Source organism: Sciurus vulgaris, assembly GCF_902686455.1.
Source record: "Sciurus vulgaris genome assembly, chromosome: 5".
NCBI lineage: Eukaryota > Metazoa > Chordata > Mammalia > Rodentia > Sciuridae > Sciurus > Sciurus vulgaris.
This window is the reverse complement of record NC_136465.1, coordinates 99,877,545-99,892,075: the sequence shown is the minus strand read 5'-3', so window position 1 is coordinate 99,892,075 and position 14,531 is coordinate 99,877,545. Positions and strand designations below refer to the sequence as shown.

At 36.4% G+C, this 14,531-nt stretch overlaps 1 protein-coding gene across 1 annotated transcript in view; it reads right to left on the bottom strand.

Annotated features, from left to right (window-relative positions):
- Window positions 1-14,531, bottom strand: part of BICD1 (BICD cargo adaptor 1) — a 283,341-nt gene that overhangs the window by 9,747 nt on the left and 259,063 nt on the right.

Sequence of the window (14,531 nt, the reverse complement as noted above, 5' to 3'; positions counted from 1 at the left end):
ATAACTGTTTAACTTACATATTTGTTTTGCAAACCACATCCCCTATATTTATGTGGATAACATTTAAACAAAATTACCACAAACTCTGTATTTATAGCCTTGAATGAATGACATTTACCTTTAAAAATGTATATATAAGTATCACTTGTTCTAAAGCCAATATATTCTCTACATAGCTAAGGAATACCCAAATTCATGAAAATTGTTGATGCTTTTATGCAAAACTTTGGAAATACACTGAAATTATACCATATAGAATATGATATAAGGTAGGCTTGAATTTAGTCCGTTTAAGAGATTGTTACTGAAGGGGCTCTATTAAATGGTGACCTGTGTTGCAGAGTAACATTAATTATCGCTTACTATATGATCAAGGAAATCTGATTTTGTTGAGTGGCTGGTGTTCAGATTATTATGTTGGTAAAACCTTTCAAATATTACAAATTTATTTTCTCATATTTGGGGAAATTTTTTTTCTTTCATTTTGTTTATCCATGTTTCACCTTAATTAGCTCCAAAGATTCCCTTTTGTAGAAACTCAGAGTCTTAAGGAATACATACCTTTGTGGTTTGTTTGTTTTTAATTTTTGCTCCTTTGGTCTTTTCTAATAGCTTTTCTATATGGCTTGCAATTTAGGCATATCTTGGACTAATTTAGTCACTTTTTTTGTTTGTTGGTTGGTTATTTTTGAGAGTTTCTTGCTATGTTGCCTAGGCTAGTCTCAAACAATTCTCCTGTCTCAGACTCTCTAGGGCTGGGACTATAGGATGCACCACCATGCCTGGCTTAGACAGCTACTGTATTTTAAATGAGGCCAAGATTGTGCACTTTTGAAGTTAACCAGTTGTGAGTTGCCCTCCTGTGGTGTATTTGGGTAAATGCAATGAATGTAAAGAAACCTGGAAAATAACTCTGGAATCTCTGTTTTATATTGGGAGGGAGGTATAAATGAAGCTCTTCTAAAGCCAAGTACTGCCTCTGCTGAATGAGAATACTAGAATTAGAGTATTAAAATACTTAAATCTTTTTTAATATCTTACATATATTATACTTTTTTTCTTTTTTCTTTTTTTGCCAATAAAGTCATGGATTGTTATTCATTCAAAATATACTTTGGGATAAAGTTTAGAAGGCAGATGATCAGGACCACAATGCTCTCCCCTAGTGAACTGTTTAATGTGTGGTAGTTATTCTTTACATTTGTAGTGAACATGATTTTTCCTTCTTTAGAAGTAACACCTCTGGCTAAATATTATTTTACATTTATTATTTTTAAGGACTTAGCTAAGTGCTATCCTCAGAAAATAAAAATGAAATTCCACAGATAAGTTGATGACAGACAAAAATTTTAAAAATTATTTATATCGTTCCCACTCAATAAATCTCTCTCCTCTGGTCTATGGACCTCCGGTAATGCACACATCTAGCCCAGCTGAGCTGCAGCTCTCTCTTAGCGATAAGATGAAAGGGGGTGGCTGAAAGAGGGAGACAGTCCCTTCTAGCTGAGATCCTGTGGGCTCCCCATGACCTTCCTGGCTCTGACAAGGACCTCCTTTGGCAGGCTCACTCTTGAAGGAACTAGGCTGAAACTCTTTGCAGGCACTGTGGATCCCCCTGCAGCCACTGCTGTTGTTTGGCCACCAGGATTGTCTCAACCATTCAACACTCAACTCACTCAACTCCAATTGTATGTCAGAAACTGTGTTAGGCAGTGGGAACAAAAGGTAAGCAGAGAAGATAGTTGCTGCTTAATGGAGGAAGACAAACATTCAATGAGCAATCACAGGAAGTGTGATGGTGGTGATGGTGATGGTGGTGATGGTGATGATGATGGTAACAGCATCCCACACTTATTTATGGCTTTGCCATGTGTCAGGCACTATGTAGGCACTTAATATGCACATTCTCCTTTAATCCTGTTTTATTCATTCAATTTGCAGATGAAGGAAGGGCAACTTATGCAACTTGGCAAATTCACTAAGGGGAAGAAAGGCTTTGAATTTAGGATTGTACGAGCCAAGTGCTGAGCTGAACCTGCAGACACATTAGATTAAATCTAACCAACTCAACTAAAACAATTTTTTTTTTTTTAACCAGTGATTGAACCCAGGTACACTTTACCACTGACCCAAATCCCCAGCCCCTCTTATATTTTATTTAGAGACAGGGTCTCACTGCATTACTTAGGGTCTTGTTAAGTTGCTGTGGCTGACTTTGAACTTGTGATTCTCCTGCCTCAGCCTCCCTAGCCTCTGGGATTACAGGCATGTGCCACCATGCCTGGCATTAAGTAAACTAAATCTAAATGGTCAGAGACTGCTTCCTGAGATGTGACATCTGAGCTGACATCTAACAGATATGTTCTCAGCAACTACACACTGTTTATGGTCTCTACTGAGAGTAATGTTACTTCATCATAAGTAAAAAAGTGAACCAAACAGAACCGAATTTGATAATATTCTAAGTTATCACTCACAGGCCTGAGAAATGTCACAGTATATTTAAGAGATTGTTCGTGCTCCCAGGGTAACTACTATGCAGGGCCAAAAAGGAATCTTAAAGGGAAAAGCATCTAGAATCTTGATAAGCACAGGAAGAGTATTTTCATGTGACATTCCTCATAAACAAAAGCATCAAGTAGGAAGGAAGGCAGAAAAGAGAGATGTCTTTCAGTGATAGAATGCATGCTTAGCGGAGGGAAGCCCCGGGATGCATCCCCAGGACCAGGAAAAAGGAGAGAGAGAGATAGAAAACAAGAGAGGAAAGTATTAGCTGAATCGACATGTGATCTTTCCTGCAAATGTTACATTAGTCATCCGTTTTCATTCTTAGCAAATTCTGGATTTTTATTTTCACTATTCCCATAATGAGGAAAATATTTTCAATATACGGAACCATATATTGATTTACCACTGGGCTACATCCCCCAGTCCTATCCTGTCATCTAGCATTATCTTCTTCCTTTCCCATTTTGTTTTTGTCTCACAAATCAGAAAATGTGCTAATCATGATTTTTGATATTTTTATCTTAAGATTAGCAACTAAGAGTAGGGGGTGGCCAATAGAGATCACATTTTATAAATACCCATGAGTTTGGACCCTTTGTATCTGTCATCCAACCAGTTATGAATCAAAAAATTATCTTACCATCAGGAATTGATTTCTCTCTGAGTCTCAAAAATATTTAAAAATACCTAATTGTCTATTTGTCAAGGTTCAGTTATACTATGTTCTACTTTCCCAGGTTTTATGAGAGAGGATGAGGGTAGTCTAGCAGAAATCATTTCCTTCCTTCCTTCCTTCCTTCCCGCTGTGCTGGGAACTGAACTCAGGGACTTGTACATGGTAGACAAACATTCTATCACTGACCTGCACCCCCAAACCCCAAAAGTCATTCTTGATGGGATTCTTGTTGGTGTTTAGCAATCCCCATTATATATGAAACTTGCCTAGGATCAAGTTTGTTAGTCTACAGTTCAGAGAAATTTTTCACTTTTCCACTGTATAAAAACTCTTTCTACATCTTCTCTCCCGGCATGGGATTCTTGTTGGTGTTTAGCAATCCCCATTATATATGAAACTTGCCTAGGATCAAGTTTGTTAGTCTACAGTTCAGAGAAATTTTTCACTTTTCCACTGTATAAAAACTCTTTCTACATCTTCTCTCCCAGCGCACTTAGTATTGATCCTCTTCTTTCCGTGCTCTTGTTCTTCCTGGGCACCTCTTCCTTTCTCTTTCATATATCCATGACTTTTTAATATCTTTCCTTGAATAAGAAAAATGAAAAGGAAAGGGATGTGTGCTTTCTTGTTTTGAGAATGATGACTCATATACTTATTCTCGAAAGGAGAAATGCAAGTTCATGGTACAAAGTGCACATGCGCCTCTTGTGAGACATTCAGTCATCTTTGTCAATTTGGTGTACTGTTTCAAGACTATTTTAAAAAGTTTACTAAGGCTGGGCAGGTGGCACATGCCCGTACAGCAAAAGCGAGGCTCTAAGCAACTCAGTGAGACCCTGTCTCTAAATAAAATACAAAAATAGGGCTGGGGATGAGGTTCAGTGGTCAAGTGCCCCTGAGTTCGATCCCCTGTACCAAAAAAAAAAAAAAAAGAAAAGTTTACTAAATCTCCTTGAACAATTGAATTGCTTGCATAGAATATGACATCACTGCTATTTTCAAGTAGATACCACATAGTTGGAGTAACGGTTAATATTCATCAAAGACCTTTCACAGATGACTAATTAACAGTAAGTAGAAAAGCAAGATTATTTAATTATGAAAGATACTAGATAGGAAATTGACAGAGTTATGGACTGTCTTAAGATCAGCACAGCATGGTTAATGATCAAAGCATAGAGGCATTCTCTTTCAAGTCCTTATGGGAGGGGAAAGGATATCCATCTTCTTTCCGCAAGTCTGGGCATGGATTTTGGGTAATGACGGAAAAAGGAAGAACAAGCAGAAGAAGAGTAGAAGGAAAAAGGATGAGAAATAATGATAACATAATATCTATAAAGTGATAGATATATGCATATACATACATGCACACACACGTGTATATATGTAAATGTATGCATACACACATACATATGAACATCTATGAGGCCAAGTACTTTGCATGCAAAGATTCTTTGATCCTTATAAAAACTCAAAGAGACAGATGAGGCCATTAGCAGGGTGATTTAAGTTAAAATGACACCGGTTAGGCTTGGCCCTAATTCAATCTGACTCCTGCCCTTGTGTAAAGAGATTACAGAGACACAATGTTGCTCATGCACAGAGGAAGACCACGTGGGGCTCTAGCAACAGGCAACCATCTGCAAGCCAAGGAGAGAGGCCTCAGGAGAAACCAAATCTGCTGGCACTTTGAACTTGAACTTCAAAACTTCCAGGATTGTGAAAAATAAATTTATTTGTCTAAGTTGCTCTGTCTGTGGTATTCTGTAATGGCAGCCTGAGCAAACTGAAACAGAGCCTTTAGTACTTGCTCCAAAGTGGAAGCAGGTATTACTTCTGCTGCCTCTGCCAAGAATGCTCTGCAGTACAAATAAACCCTAATAGCCACAGTTCTCTCAGGTTCTTCTAGTCTCCAGGCTCTCCAAGGATTGAAATAAATGGAAGAAAACTCAAAGCAAAATGATATATACATGAGGCTAGCCTTATAAATTATGAATGAAAATATGCACTTGAATTTCAGCAGATTTTCTTCTTAGCAAAAAGCATGTTAGAGAGAAGAAAAGAGAAAATGTCCAAATCAGTAGTATCGGGGGAACTAAACTGATGATAGGATGTGAAATTTGAAAATCACATTTAAGGATTTGTAATTACATTAGTAGAAAATATAAATTTCTACATACTATACACTAAGGTGGAGATAGAAAAATTGTGTAATTACAAACAAGTCTCCCAAACTCAGGAATTCTGAATGTTGGTGGATAACAGCACAAAGCACTCTCCATAACTGGTAACTGACAATTTTACAGATACATTCAGGTCTTAAGTGAGGATTTTAAACAAGATCACAGTTATGGATAATAGGCTAACCACAGTCATTCCCCCCTCCACTTGCCAATGACGCTTCTGCAACAACTTCTTGTGGCCTTTATTGTCTTGTCTTCATTCTGCATTAGCAAATCTCCTCTTGGCATGGGACCTGGGGTCCCTCAGAGAGACCTACAAGTTTGGACCACTTCTCTGCCAACCAGTAGTGGAGTGACACTAAAAAATGATGGAAACATTTTAAGCCTCAGTTTTTAAGCCTCACTTATTTGATAAGTGAGAAAATGAGATATTAGTCTTGCAGGGGTTGCAAGAAGACCAGGGAGAGGATGTTTGTGAAAACATGCAGAGTCTACTGATGAGACAAGAGATAGGGGAATGGGGGGAATCATGGCTTAGCAGTTTTCAGATTCAAGAAACAAAGTTATAACAGCAGTCAATCAAGAAAGGCCAAGACAGCCATATGGTGAACTCATTTCCATGGCCATTTGTTCCTGTCATTACATTCATCTCAAGTGCTCCTGGTCTCTCAGACTTCAGAGCCAACCAGTTCCTGTCTAGAAGGAAACTTCTGCTCCTCTAAACTCCTTCAGCCTGACCTTATCTCCTTCAGCACTTCTTGTCCAACTTTTGACAACTACTTTCCTGACAGTATGTCTGATCTCCCACAGCAGGCAGGACCCTGTGTAATAATTCTTTGTTTTTCCACAGTCGTTTGCTTAGAGAATTTTCATGTGGTTCAAAAATACCTGCAATCCTTAAAGGATCCTTAGATTTGTTTCATTGTTAGGACTTCAATCAATGTTTGAAAGATCCACCAGAAGGGAGAGCTTTCAATTCAGACATTTCTGCCATCACAACAACATCTTTCAATATGTCTGATAAAGTTTTTTTTTTTTTTTTTTTTTTTTCCTGTACTGGGGATTGAAGTCAAGGGTGCTCTAGCATCACGAAATTATAGCCCCAGCCCTTTTTTATTTTATTTTGAGAGAGGGTGTCACTAAAGTGCCTGGGCTGGACTTGAATTTGCTATTCTCCTGCCCTAGCCTCCCAAATAGCTGGGATCAAAGGGGTATGACATGGTATCTGGCAAGTTTTTAAAGTTAGTGTAGTCATAACATTTTTTCTTTTCTGATAATTTGAGCCATTATAGTATAAGACTCTGGTACATAAATACTGAAGATAATATTTAAACTCATTATTTAAGAAGTGTCAAATAACATTAATACTGAATAATTCCTCACTAAATCTACAAAATGATTAATAGTGTGTTAATGAATTAACAGAAAAGTTAATGGAAAGCAGCATCAAGTATATTCTCCCTATAGTAACAACTTGAACATTTAATAGTCCTATGGACTCCTAAACACATAAATTGAAAAGACAGACATAGAGAGAATTTAGAAAAAAATGAGGAAAACTTGAGATAGATGTGTGATAAAGTAAGAAGAACATGAAATAGAAATACACAAATACTAATATTTTATAGTAGTTAGGAAAAGATGAAATCTTAAAAATTATCTAATGATGAGTTTAATGGTACATTGATACTAATAAAAGTGCATAAGTGTGAACAACCTTTGACGTTTTTTAATCAAACACATAGAGTTGGCCATCTCATCCCTTTATGACAAACATAATCACATGTTTCTCTGAAAGAACCCACGGATAAGACAACAGCATAATTTCCAACTTCTCAGGGGTGTAAGTAATCTGCTAATTGATATCACCACACACTTCAGACTTCTCTTTACATCAGTGTTTAACAGCAAATTCCATTCTATGTTTATACCCTTGACAGTCAGAAACAATTGTTATTCGTTAATAACCTTAAGAGAACAAAAAGAATTGTTGAAACACATAATTTTTAAAAAATATAGATCATGCAAAAATAAGGCCTGGTGACAAAATCTTAAAAAGCATCTGGCTATGCCTCCCATAAGCGACAACTGCATCTAGTTTATCACAACTTGGCGACAAGCATTAAAATTGTCTTCAACGGTGTAGAATCAGAACATGACTTGCTAAGAGAGAGGGAGCTTTTTGGATTTGCAGTGATTATTGATTAGACAAAAACTTTCACCCAACTTTCCATTTCCTGTCTTAATGAATATCATATGGCTAACTGAAAAAGCAAATTGATTGGTATTCATAGAAAAATTCACTTTTATTTCAAATTTTTCAGAAGAGAAATATGAAAATGCCCTGCTGTCTAGTCACCTTTGTGCTTCTACACCACTTACAATTAAACCATGAACGTGTGTGTCATCAACAGCCTACGCAGGAGAGACGTGGAGTGTGAAGTGGGAGGAGGAACTGAGCACAGTGGCACTAAGAGGGAAAAGTACACTCTTCTTACACCAATTAATCAGCTTTTAAAACCCAGCCTTTTGTTTGGAAATGACCTTCTCAAGAGCAATGCCAGCGGGCACATAGTTAATTCAAGGTGGTGTGGTGGTCTGTTCTTGGTAAGCCAATAATAGCAAATGAAGACCAGCTTCTCCTCTGAAATGGCAGAATGAATTCATCATCAAAGACACAAAAGAGAAGTACATTAAATGAGCTACAACCAAGAACCCACTGAAAAGATCACTTGTGAAATTAGACCCCAGACAAGAAAAATATATGAGACACCACTCGATGAAATGTGTTTGATTTTCTTATTTAATATTGTCTTCATTTAAAAAAAAATCATTGCCAAAAAAATCACACTAGAATATGTTCTGAGAGGCTCAGGGCATCCTCTTCTGTAAATCGATGGGTCTGAAAATTATAGGCTTTCGTCCATGTCAGTTTCTTGGCTTTTTTTTTTTTTTTTTCCTCCCCTTTTAAGAAAAGAGATACTTATCACATGCAATCCACATTTTGGGGGGAAACAATTCAGAAACCCAAAACAAAACTAAGTGTTTCGAATATGTCCTATAAATTAAACCATAAGTACAACTTAAAGGAAGAGCAATATATGTAAAGAGTGGATATTTTAAAAATCTAAGTTTACAGAAGGTGCTTATACATTTTTCAAAAAAGATAAGGATTTACAATTACAAGCTTCCTAATGCAATAGGATTTGATTTATAAAAATTTAATTGAACAAAAGCTATTCAGGAATGAAGCTATGAAGGAAAACAAGGTTCACCTACATGTTTATAGCCAACTTACCTCTTTTTGCTTTTGATGTCAAGTAGTGCATAAAAAGAGAAAAAAATTTATGTTTAACTGATTCTAATGCATATAATGGCTCATTCCATAAATACCTACTCAGAGTAAAATACTGTACTGATTTTTAAAGGATCCTATATACAGAAGTGAAGCAAGGACTGCTTAGACAGTCAGAAACAGGGATTTCAGATGAACCCAGCAGCATATTCATTGAGATATCTGGGCCAAGGACTTGGGTACCATTTGACCATAAGCAAAGGGCATGTTTCTACTCTAAATTTCTGTCTTCGGTTCTAACTGTCCACATGGGTAAGAGACAGATTTTCTATTTGTAGTACACTCTTCAGTGCAATGAAAAACTGGGGACAAGGCTCAGTTTAAAGTAAAAAATGGGTAGATGATCAGCATCAGAACAGCAAAACAGTCCACAGCCTGAGGAAAATGTATGCCCACCCCCCCGCAACTAAACACAACAACAACAAAGTTTGGGTTTTTTTTTTACATTCACCAAAAATTAGATAAAATGACAGTCTTGTTCTAGATCATTATTGGACAAAACTGATGTATACATTCTCATATAAATCTTTACCTACACATTTTTGGAATTATAAATGTTTCTTTTAATGGTAACCATCACATCTAGTCCATCACCTAAGACCTTTAATTGACTAATGTAATTCTATCAGAGGCCAGCTGTAGAAGCAATCCCTCATAAGACTTTGGGTGGGACACACTTGAAGTGACATAAATAATCTAAGTGCTGAAAAAGAATAAGAAAATCCCTAGGATCCAAGAATGACTAAAATCAAGATAAACAAGGCTTTTACATGCACATTTCACAAAAACTTTAAATTTGTGATATTTAGAGTATATGGATGACTTTATTTTTGACTGAGAGTTGACAATTAAAGGACATTAATTTAATGGTTGGACAGCATCTTTATGACTTCACGCTTTTTAAAGCGTGAAATAAATAAAGAAATAAAGAAATAAAGCCAAACAAAGAAATAAAGCCAATCTCTTAGAATTGTGCTTTCCCTTTTCTTTCTCATACCGTCCAGGCAGAAGATACACTGGGAAAGGACCAAGAAATCCAACAAGATCACGAGATGATGCATGAGGAGGGACATACAGCTGTGCTGAGGGAATCTCAGAGGGTGGCAGGGATGCTTCATGTCCTTTAATGAATACAGTGCTCTGCGAATCTTTTCTGATTGATTAGCTGCACAAGTTTAATTACTAGGTCACTTTGATTAGTAATCTAGATGTAAATGCTGTGGAACTACATTTTCTTTTCCTTCCTTCCTTTTCTTTCATACTGGGGATTGAACCAAGAGGCATTCTACCACTGAGCTAAATCTCCCAGTCTTTCTTATTTTAAGAGTCTCGCTAAGCTAAGCTGAGGTTGGCCTTGAACTTGGAATCCTCCTGCCTCAGCCTCCCCAGTATGTGGGATTTCAGGTATGCACTACTGTGCCCAGATGGAGTCATACTTTCAGTACATTGTTTAAAACCAAAAAGTAGGAAGTAGCAAGCTTAGGCCTTCCATGAGCACTGTACCTACATATCAATCACACCATGGTCACAGGCAGAGCTCAGAATCCTCCTTCAGATCCTGTCCAGCTGGCTTGGAGCTCAGGAATACCCCTGAAGCCAGGTTTAGTATATAGAAAGGTCCATTCCCCTAAACTACTTGTAATGCCCCAGAGGAGTTTGAATGCCTGCCAAGCTGATGGGCACCAAAGAAGCATTTCTAAATTAATTTGATGGCCCCAATAATCAGCATAACAATAAAGGTATATTTTTAGATCATGAATCCCAGAAAGAAATCGGAGCGTTAGTACACTGCAAGAATTCAGTGTGAATTCAGGAACACTGCTCTTTCCTTCTTTGTATATTCAGTTCATTAACACAAGAGTGTTAATGTCAAGAGTTTTTTTTTTTTTTTTTTTTTTTTTTAAATATCTCAGATCAAGGACATTTTCCTCTTTTTTGGAAAAAATTATCTTAGAAACTATATAGTTCTGTGATTTTTAATATTTGTATGTGTCTATTTAGAAACTCGAGTTTTATGTTAGAGGCTCCAGACCCGCTTCCAAGGATACTGGTTGAAGCTCTCTCTTTCAGATTCTTTGCAGATAATTCTTTCCAGGTACAGTTGGGATATAACTTTTCAGGTAATGTCTCATAATCAGAAGATTTTTTATAATAAAGGGTGTCATGTAGTTACAACAAGGGTGAATAGAATACAAAAACTAGTGCAAGCAGGTTGTACTAAACAGTTTGGGCACAACACAGAAGCTTGACAAAGACCCTGATGGCCCCTTCCCCATGGAATACGAGGAAGAGGGATCCCAGCTGCCCACCAGAACTCTTTTTTGCATGTGGGCCTTTGGGATATAAAGGCAATAACAAAGGCAGGCCATTGTAGTACTCAATTCCCTGGGAAAAAGGACACCGAAGAAACTAAGGATCAGGTGCGGTAGGTAAGTAATTGATTGCAGGTGGTGGGACAAAGGTTGTTCTTGGGGTGGAGACAGGTTCAGGAAGAAGGTAGTAAGATAAAATGAAACACTTGTTTCAGTCTGTATTTGGTTGAGTTTGTTATTACTGGCTGGAAGGTTGGTCACTTAACTGAGTCTATAGCAGGGTGTACGGTCTAGGAACCAACTCTGAAAGTGTCCCTTTGGGTTTTCTAGTGCCCCTGCCAGAAAGCAGAGCCATTTGGGCAGGGTCAGGAGAGGACAGTAGTTATTGTTGGGAATGTCCTGGGCTTTCCATGTGTCGCAGCACACCTGTTCCTTCTCATTGCCCTCTGGACACAACTTTCTCCTGGAGACCTCGATCTTCAGCACCATGTTGGTGGACTTGGGTGGACACAAGTACAACCTAATCACTTTTGCTCTGAATATGTAACAATTCAGAATATCAAATAAGTATATTTTCTTTCACTTAATAAATATATTTAAAAATTATAGTTTTTCCCTTAAGGATTTAAATTAGAAAACTTCGATTTTTGTAGATTTAATAAAATTTTAATGTAATGTTAAGCTTTAAACTTTAAGTTTAAAATTTCATAATAACATGAAATAGTCAACATGGATTGAAAAATATGATCTAATCTATGCACATTCCTGCTTTGGAGTTCTTACATGATCCCTTCAGTAATGATGGAATTCCATCCTTTTATCATAGTTTATTTTGCTTACAATGCTCAGGTTTTGAATGTGGAATCTTTTAAGGAAATCCAAGTTCTGGACAGGAGTACCTGATGGAAGAGGGAATAAAAAACAAAAATAAAAACAAAACAAATAAAATGCTGATAGAACTGTGGTCATCAGATGTCCCATTAATCATTGCCTTATTTGTTGAGTGGCTCCAATCTGTAAGCATGAAATAGCTTACTCAGTATTGTCTTCATCTTCTCTGTTATTCTGGGAAGAAGGAAAACACTTGGAACTCACCTTGAAAGAGTTCGATGTATTTTCGATCTATATGTGGCACCATTAAATGCCGCCACTTAAAACTGGCAAGATGCATTTTAAACACTTACAAGGCGCTCCCTGCTTAAAATAAGAAATATGGGATTTTCACAACTTGACTACAGCAATGAAAAAAAAAAAAAAAAAAGGCCTTGAAGTCATTTTATTGTTTTAAGAATATTTAAGGAATGTGTTTGGTTAGCACACACCTAAACAATAGGAATTAAGTTATCATATTAACAAGAAAATCTAGAAACAAATAAAGGAGATGTATAAAAAAGGATATGCAAACATTTAATATTACTATTTTTAATATTAAATGTTAATATTAAATATTTAATATCTATTTAAAACAGAGCTATAAATCAGAGAGAAAGCAGAATCAATTTGCAATGGCAAATATCAGAACCACTATTTCTATTTAACAGAAAAGATATGTGCCATCTTAAATCTTATTTTAAAAATCAGATGTTAGTTATTAAAATTCAGATTTCTGTGTGGCAGTTGTATTTGGTCAAAAAAGTTGGTAAGGGAAGGTTTAGAACCGTACTGTCCAATAAACTAGCCATTAGTCACGTGTGGTGCCTTTCATGTGGCTGATCCAAATGAGATGCACTTGTAAGTTCATAATACACACAGAATTTCAAAGACTGAGTAAAAAAAAAAAAAGGTAAAATATCTCATTAATAACTGCTTCTATGGATTTCATGTTGAAATATTATTAATATATTTAAAATAAAATATCATTAAAATTAAGATCACCTGTTACTTTTTCTAATCTAACTATTAGAGAATTAAAAATTACATATGGGGCTTATATTTCATTTCTACTGGGTAATTCTGGTCCAGGAGGTTAAACAGTCTTATAGCTGCCATTTTGTTATTCAGCAAAAAATGTTCCTATTCTACACATGGAAACATTTCAAGGGGTTTTATTTTATTTTATTAATATTTATTTTTTTTGGTGGTACTGAGGACTGAACCCAGGGGTGTTTTACCACTGTGCCACATGCCCAGCCTTTTTTAATTTTTATTTTGAGACAAGGTCTTGCTAAATTGCCCAGACTGTCCTCAAGGCTGTGATCCTCATGCCTTAGCCTCTAGAACTGCTGGGATTATAGGCATGCAGCACAGTGCCTGGCTCATTTTAAGTTTTCTTAAAGAATTCAAGCTTATCTTTTTTCTCCTATGTAGTTTCTTCTGATTAAAAATAAAAAGATGAGTCGATATGAAAGAAGAGTTAAGATACATTAGGTGAATAAAACAGCATGCATAACGTTGGTGGATGTGCCGGTGTTGTTAATACATATATAAAATGCACACTTGAGTTTATATATGTATGTATTTGTGTATATTTGCTTGCATCTGTACAGAATGTCTTTCTGCAAGGATACAAAAGGTTGGGCAGGCACAGTTGTGGTAGAAGTCTACTTTTGATTGTATACCCTTTTGTGCTTTTTGAATTTTGAAATATAACTATTGAAAAATATACTTAAAAACTCTAACATAAAAAAGGAATAAAATAAAAACAAGGGAAGCTTATATGTTTATGTATACCTTTTAGAGTACTTTATAATATGGTCCACATGTTACCATCTAAAGTGGATATTTGGACTGGGGTCTTAGCTCAGTGGTAGTGTGCTTGCCTAGCATGTGTGAGGTACTGGGTTTGATGCTTAGCACCGCATATAAATACATAAAAGTCCATCAACAACTATATATATATATATATATATATATGTGTGTGTGTGTGTTAAAAATAATAAAGTGAATATTTTCTTATCTTTGTATTGATTTTTAGGTGTGCGTATTTAAAGCAACCAAATAAACACAATTCAAAATGACAAACATGCTGCCTGACTTAAATAAGGAGAGAAAAGAATAATTCACTTGGAAATTTTCCAAAGGCAATTGTTAGGTAGATTTCACTGCATCAACTACAGTAAACTGCATCTAAAATACATTGTCAATAATGTATACACAGAGGGAACCACACATGTGGAAGACACATCACAATTAAGTATTTTCTGATACTGTAGGAAATATGAACCAATGATCAATTATTGAACAAACTGAAGGCCCAGGTACTGGGCAAGATCCTGTGATTCAAAGACCAAGGAGGTTCTTGACCATAGGAGCTTAGGATTCATCCAGGAATCTGATGCTAACCTCTGTGCTGACTGCAGTGACACACAGTGGGGCAGCGGCTAGTTCTCCCTAGTAGGGATGGGATCAGGAAAGACTCCGTAACGTTTGTACTTATGTACACAACAGCAAACCTGCTGTATATGACACATAAAACTTAAAGTCTTTGCAAGAGAAAATAAGAAAGCAGAAATCTTAAAATTCCAAAATATTTTTTATGAAACCAGTTATCAAAGTAA